The sequence below is a fragment of the Sinocyclocheilus grahami genome, unplaced genomic scaffold (genome assembly GCF_001515645.1).
Source record: "Sinocyclocheilus grahami isolate Dianchi unplaced genomic scaffold, SAMN03320097.WGS_v1.1 scaffold826.1, whole genome shotgun sequence".
Taxonomy (NCBI): domain Eukaryota; kingdom Metazoa; phylum Chordata; class Actinopteri; order Cypriniformes; family Cyprinidae; genus Sinocyclocheilus; species Sinocyclocheilus grahami.
The window spans coordinates 268,443-274,825 of NW_015506005.1; the positions used below are offsets into that span (position 1 = coordinate 268,443).

General features: G+C 36.2%; 1 protein-coding gene across 1 annotated transcript in view; it reads right to left on the bottom strand.

Annotated features, from left to right (window-relative positions):
- Positions 1-5,935, bottom strand: part of LOC107562514 (USP6 N-terminal-like protein) — a 34,184-nt gene extending 28,249 nt beyond the window's left edge. The window contains exon 1 of the mRNA XM_016247140.1: positions 5,797-5,935. The gene's annotated coding sequence lies outside the window, so the exon portion shown is untranslated. The remainder of the gene's footprint in view (positions 1-5,796) is intronic.
- Between the last annotated feature and the right edge of the window lie 448 nt (positions 5,936-6,383).

The following is a 6,383-nucleotide window of genomic DNA, read 5'->3' on the forward strand; positions in this document are numbered from 1 at the left end:
AGTGAAGGCAACACTGAGACCAATCATTAATCATGTGGCAAGTTGTTTGGTTAATGTACATGAGTTCAGTGCTGTTGTTTTGTTTGAGCACAAGCATATGGCAGTAACCAGTGTTAACATCTGAGTGAGTGGTAACTGAATAGCAGTATGCTGGAATGGTACCAGATCCCAGATTTACACAGAATATAATTTTTTTTTTTAATAAACAAAAAATATATGGTATGATAACACTTCCCCACAGAGGTTTGAGGAAAGAATATATACCTTTGATGGAAAGCCAAATCTTGGGAGAGGAAATACTAATAAGAATCTCCAAAACCTGAAGCACGCAAAAGACATCTGGTAACACTTTAAGTGGTCGAAGGAAGGAAATGTGCAATACCTACATTCATATGAACCAAACTGTAATGAAAACTGTCTCATGTTGGAGCCATGTCCGAGTGGTTAATGCATGTCCTCCACATGTAATATTAGTACAACTGGCTTCTGCACAAAATAATGCAATTAGACAACTTATAACAGGGCTGTAAAGTGCAGCATGTATGTCGCACATGCTACAAAAAAACGGCATGTGCAATGAATACATTTACCACATTATGCGATACAGATTTGCATGCATGTGAGGGACAGAGCTGCTTGTTTGTTTGAAGCAAGGATTTCTGTCTGCGTGTTTGTGTGTGATGTTGAATCAATAATCCGCTGCTATTTTACTTGGTAGTCTAATGTGCAATTTAAAAATAATGTCTTGACAGCACTGAGTCCATACATCCAGCTCCATTTTACACAATTCCTACTGGTTTGCTCATAAAAGAGTTAAGTGATGTCTGCACATAGGGCTACATTTGTGTGGCCTGTACAACAAAACTTTCAACCTCTGTAGCACCAGTGCTATGCGCAAAAAAGTTAACATACAGCCCTGTATAATGTGTAAACTTATAAAATAATGCACTACGCAGAATATTTTGGAGGAAAGCTTACATTTGTAAATTATTACAGCCTCTGGAGGATTTATTGTAGAGATGCACCGATTGCAATTTTCTTGGCCGATTTCGATTTCCGATTTTTTTTGTAAGAGTGACCTGCTGATACTGATTTTTGCTTAAAGATTTTCTTTCTAAGAGCTATAATTAACAGCATATTCAAACAAACATCTACTTTTTTTCCAATGCAAATCAATTATTTACATAATAAAAGACATGATTAAACATCACAATTCCCCCAATCTGGACTAAATTACAGATGCTCTCTCACTTAAATAAATCTCGAAATAAAGTGCTCTGTGACTGGAAAGAGGTAGAAATAACAAATAACTGAAAATTAATTCCTATGTATATAACAAAACAGATATAATTTGCCACTGTGTTTATAAATGGTAATGTTCCCCCCTAACCTTATTAAATGCGTCATCTTTCACATCAAATTCTTACATTGTTTCAATTAATTCAGTTAGAATAATAAGAAATGGTAAAGTTGTTTGTTACCATTCAAATTAAATCAGTATCAACAAACTCCATCTTAACCCTGCAGAGGAAACACAGAAGCTACATCTGAAGTGTGGCATTAGATGTATTTACACAGACTGTTTGATGAAGCTAAGGTGCCATAAATGCATTTACACCACAAAATTGCAAATGCATAAATAATTGCATAAGATTAATGTTTTAAATAATTTTTGACCATACAAATAAAAATGTTGGGAAAAATGCAATGATACTTTTAAATATGAAACCAAACCACCAGTAGGTGGCAGCAAATGACTGTTTTAATGAGTGAGTCATTTAGTCATTCATTCTACCGATTCGTTCAAAAGGCTGATCATTCAGAAACGAAGCAAGTCCTTATGAATGGGTTACTGAATCATTGACTCACTCGATTCGTTCAAACAGTTCTGCTGTGGCTTTGATTGGAACTATTATCGTTTGCGAAACTGAGCAAAAACAGTCAATATAGTGTCTCATTTTAATTTCTTGTTTATTGAACTACTATTGTACAAAATCAGTGTCACATTGCAGTCGTGTTGATAATCGGGGAAACTTCTTGGTCGTGTAACGTTGCTTACCTACATCATTTATTATAAAAAAAATACATTTCTACCGCAGTATGCATCTATAACTTTCTGTGAGTGCTGTTGCGCTCATTTGTTTTGGTTGTCCCAGACAACAAATCTACTTGTCCCAGACAAGTGTTAATCGAGCCCTGTGGTTCCCCCACAGTTTATTTTGGCCTACACATATTACTAATTGTGAACTTTGTATCTTCTTCACTTACAGTGAAGAACTTCCACGCTGATGACATGTTTACATGTGGATGTGAGCTTAGCTGTGACTTCAAAACGGACCGGCTCAGAATCGGCAGACTGACCGGGTGGTCACCAGTCCAGGCAAATCATGCGGAAAATCGGCTAATTCCGGTTCCTGGCCGGTTGAGCGGTGCATCTTTTATTCATTCATTCAAATCGCGTTTATACTGATGCATTTGGCAGAAGCTTTTTTTTTTCATCCACTGCATTAATTTTACACACATCTTGTTTTCCCTTGGCTTCAAACCCATGACTCCTTGGCATTGCTAGCATGCTTTACTAAAGTAAGCATATCAGTGACATACAGTAACTGTCTCTTTGCTTCTACAGTATTCACTGCACTATTCAGCACCAACCCTTGTGTGAGATCAGCGAAGTAATCACTTTAGTGAATTAAAAAAGACTAAAGAGTGTTCAGAGTCATGGCCTAGCAGCCAATGCTCTGAGCTATGTTGCTCATTCAGAGGATGCAAGTTCGAGTCTGCTGAAAGTTTGAAACAGGGAGAAGAGTAATTTCAACCTGTTCTCCCTTGTCATTTCCTGTCCCACTTCTCTACCATAGCTCTCAATACTAGAGGGAAAAAGACAAAAATAAAACTTAATAAAAGAAAGACTTTAGATTAAACTAGCTTATTCAGATAAATCTCAGTGAATAAAGTGTGTTTTAATGTCACTTTAAGAGGCAGCCACTAAATAATAAAGCTGTGGCCATATGGATAACAATTATGGGTGATGGTGGTGGATAAAAAGCTTATTATGCAATAACCATTTATTTATTTCGTTTTCATTTAAAATTAAAGCTTGTCTATCCACAGAGCTCGACTGCAAAAAAAGAAAAAGAAAAAAAAGGCCTTTAGGAAATGTTTCGTTTAATGAGGTCTGACAACAGAGTAGATTATCTCATCCTAATGACAAATTATTACTACCATTATTCTTAACAGTCAAGAGTGAACTGTTCAACAGCAGAAAAATGTGGTGCTTAAAAACATATTATTATAAAACGTCTATGTTCATTTACTCACCACCATGTCCTTCCAAATTTGTATGACTATTGTTCCTCTTCAAAACACAAAATGAACATATTTTTAGCAAAACTCGAGAGATTTCTGTCCTTCAGTTGAAAGTCTATTCCACTTTTGAGCTTCCATAAGAACCAATAAGGTTTGTTCTCGTGTATCAATCGAGTACGGTTGAGCTTCCGTGCTGACGATATTTGATGAGCTCCATGTATGAGTGTTGACCAATGTTTATTTGTGAATTAATTAAATCTGTTCATCATATAACATGATAGAATCTCTTCAAAAGACATGAATCGCCCAATTCATATTGATTACTTTTATGGTGCCTTTATGAACTTTCTGAAACGTCAAAGTTTTGGTGGAATGGACTTCAAAGGAGGGACAGAAGTCTTTCATTAAAATTTCATAAAAAATATCTTAATTTGTGTTTCGAAGTTGAAAAATAAGTCTTAAGTGTTTGGAATGAAATGAGGGTGAGCAAATAATGACATAATTTTCATTTTTGGGTGAACCGATTCTTTACAGGCAATATATGTGAAGGTTTTAAGCAATGCAGTGATACAGCAGCAGGTTTTTATAGTCTGGGCTCAGTAAACGGATTGAAAAAAGTATGTTTTTAATGTTTCAGGACAAAGACTGCTAAACATACATCAACAGATTCATAAAAATAACTAATCCCTATGACATCAACAAAGAGCAACGGAAGATAATGTACAGCAGTATTTTTAAATACAAGACAATACAACAATTTACAGGTCGCAGTTGAGGCTGAGAGCAGAAATGTTTGTTTAGTTATTCTGCTCTCACCTACAGTTACTGTAAATTAAATAGGCCAGTATGAGCAGAATATGGGCAAAATGACTGTAAAATACATCTATAAAGAAGCCCACCCAAAAGCTTACACACAGATCTGTCATTGGCCTACTTCCATCTACTGAACATCTGTGTGCGGAAAGGCAAAAGGAGCATGATTTACTCCTAAATATGTGTGCATGTTTGTGTATGACAAACAGAGAGAAACGATGACTGACCATGTTTTCTCTTATGGAAATACTGGAGATATTGTCTCTTACAGTACTTCTCTGTATTTTATTAAGTTTGGATATTATTTAATCAAATCATCAAATCATAAAAATAAACAAAATTGCAAAATGTGACCACATACTGTGTATTCCTCAGTAGCTTGGCTTCGTTCTCACTGTCTTTATCTAATATTGACCAGAATTACTTGTTTTGATTTGCACAAATATAAACATTCAGTTATGGTGGATATTCTAAAAACACCTGATCTCATTGTAATTAACACATCCGATTCTGATTATGTAAGTGTTATGTGTGTAAATGCATAACCAGATTAAGCCAATAGCCTACTACAGTTTCTACATTATAGCAATTTATACTGCTCTTGTGTGTTATTTTTAAGGACATGGCTGAGAAATAACGAATGAGTGCACTTCTAGTACCTCCAAATAATAGGACGTTATTCATAATATTCTACATTATAAAGGAATATTCCTCTAAAATCTGAATATTCCACTATAATGAATGAGTGCTTCTCTAATACACTCTTAAAAATAAAGGTGCTTCACGATGCCATAGAAGAACCTTTTTGTCTAAATGGTTCCATAAAGAACCTTGAACATCTGAAGAACCTTTCTGTTTCACAAAAGGTTCCTTGTGGCGAAAGAAGGTTCTTCAGATTACAAAAAGGTAAGAAAGAGATGGTTCTTTAAAGAACCTTTGACTGAATGGTTCTTTGTGGAACTAAAAATGGTTCTTCTATGGCATTGCTTGAAGAACCTTTTGAAGCACCTTTATTTTTAAGAGTGTACCTCCAAACAGTAAAGAAGAATAAAGAAACCATAATATAAGCACCAAATCAAAATCAGTTAAAGCAAATGTGCATGTGCATGTGGCCATTAAGAAAGAATAAAGAGAATGTTAGAAATGCAGACACAAAGGAAAAGCATCGGAGATGTGTCTGGAATATGATAATTCCATAAACGAATCACCTGAACTGCACCAGACTGAAGGACGCATTTCAGAGGTGTGATCAAGAGGGAATGTTTGTAAACAGCTTCGATGTAAATCCGCTGAAAGTGAATGAGCTCTGGTGCTTTCTCTCGTGCGTTTTCATTAACTGGTTCTTTACGTGCATTCTGAATTAAGTCGACTGAATTAAAACAGGCGACAAGACATAAATAACCGAGATGTTGTGGAATATGGTGGATTTCAAATCGCCCTCAGTCCAGCCGCAAAATTATAATATAATTATAATACATATAATTTATTATAATGAGAATCACTTAAAATGACACTCTGTGTCGTTGCAGTTCTTTCTGTGGCTATATTGGATCTTGCATAATATCACTGTTATGGTATGCAACATTCAGGAGCAGTAAGAATAAACAGAATCGAATGTCATGATAGCGAATTCATAATAAAATATTCCCATAAATGAATAGATATATATATTACCGTTTATTGGAAAGACTCTTCATTCCTTCGTCGCTGGAAACATGGGAGGTAAAGCAAAGCGAATACTAAAATCCCGTGGATACAATAGCTGCATGTAACAGCATTGAGAGGAGCGCAAAGCAGCACGTCAGAGCGTACAGGCTACAGTTCGAGCCTGGCTGGCAGCTGGTCACGTGATCTGCCAGTAACGCCTGCTGTCTGCCAGGGAAAGATTAGACCGCTACTGGCAGGGTAGGTCACGTGACAAGCTACCAACTATGGAAATGGTGACTGTCCATATAGGCATCTACTGAGCAAGCGCATCTGCACCTCTCAGTGTCTAAAGAATGTCATGCAAACTTTATACAAAATAGCTAAACATTTTGGTGTGGTTTGTGTTGAGCCTTAAAGGGATAGTTCACCCAACAATTCTGTCATCATTTACGTTGTTCTATCCAAATCTGTATGAGTTTCTTTCTTCTGAACGCAAAAGAAGATATTCTGAAAAATGTTGGTAACCAAACAGTTAGTATTTATATTAACAGATAGCCCCCCCCCCCACCTCCCCCTCCATACCATATGAGTCAACTTGTCAACTGTGTGGTTAC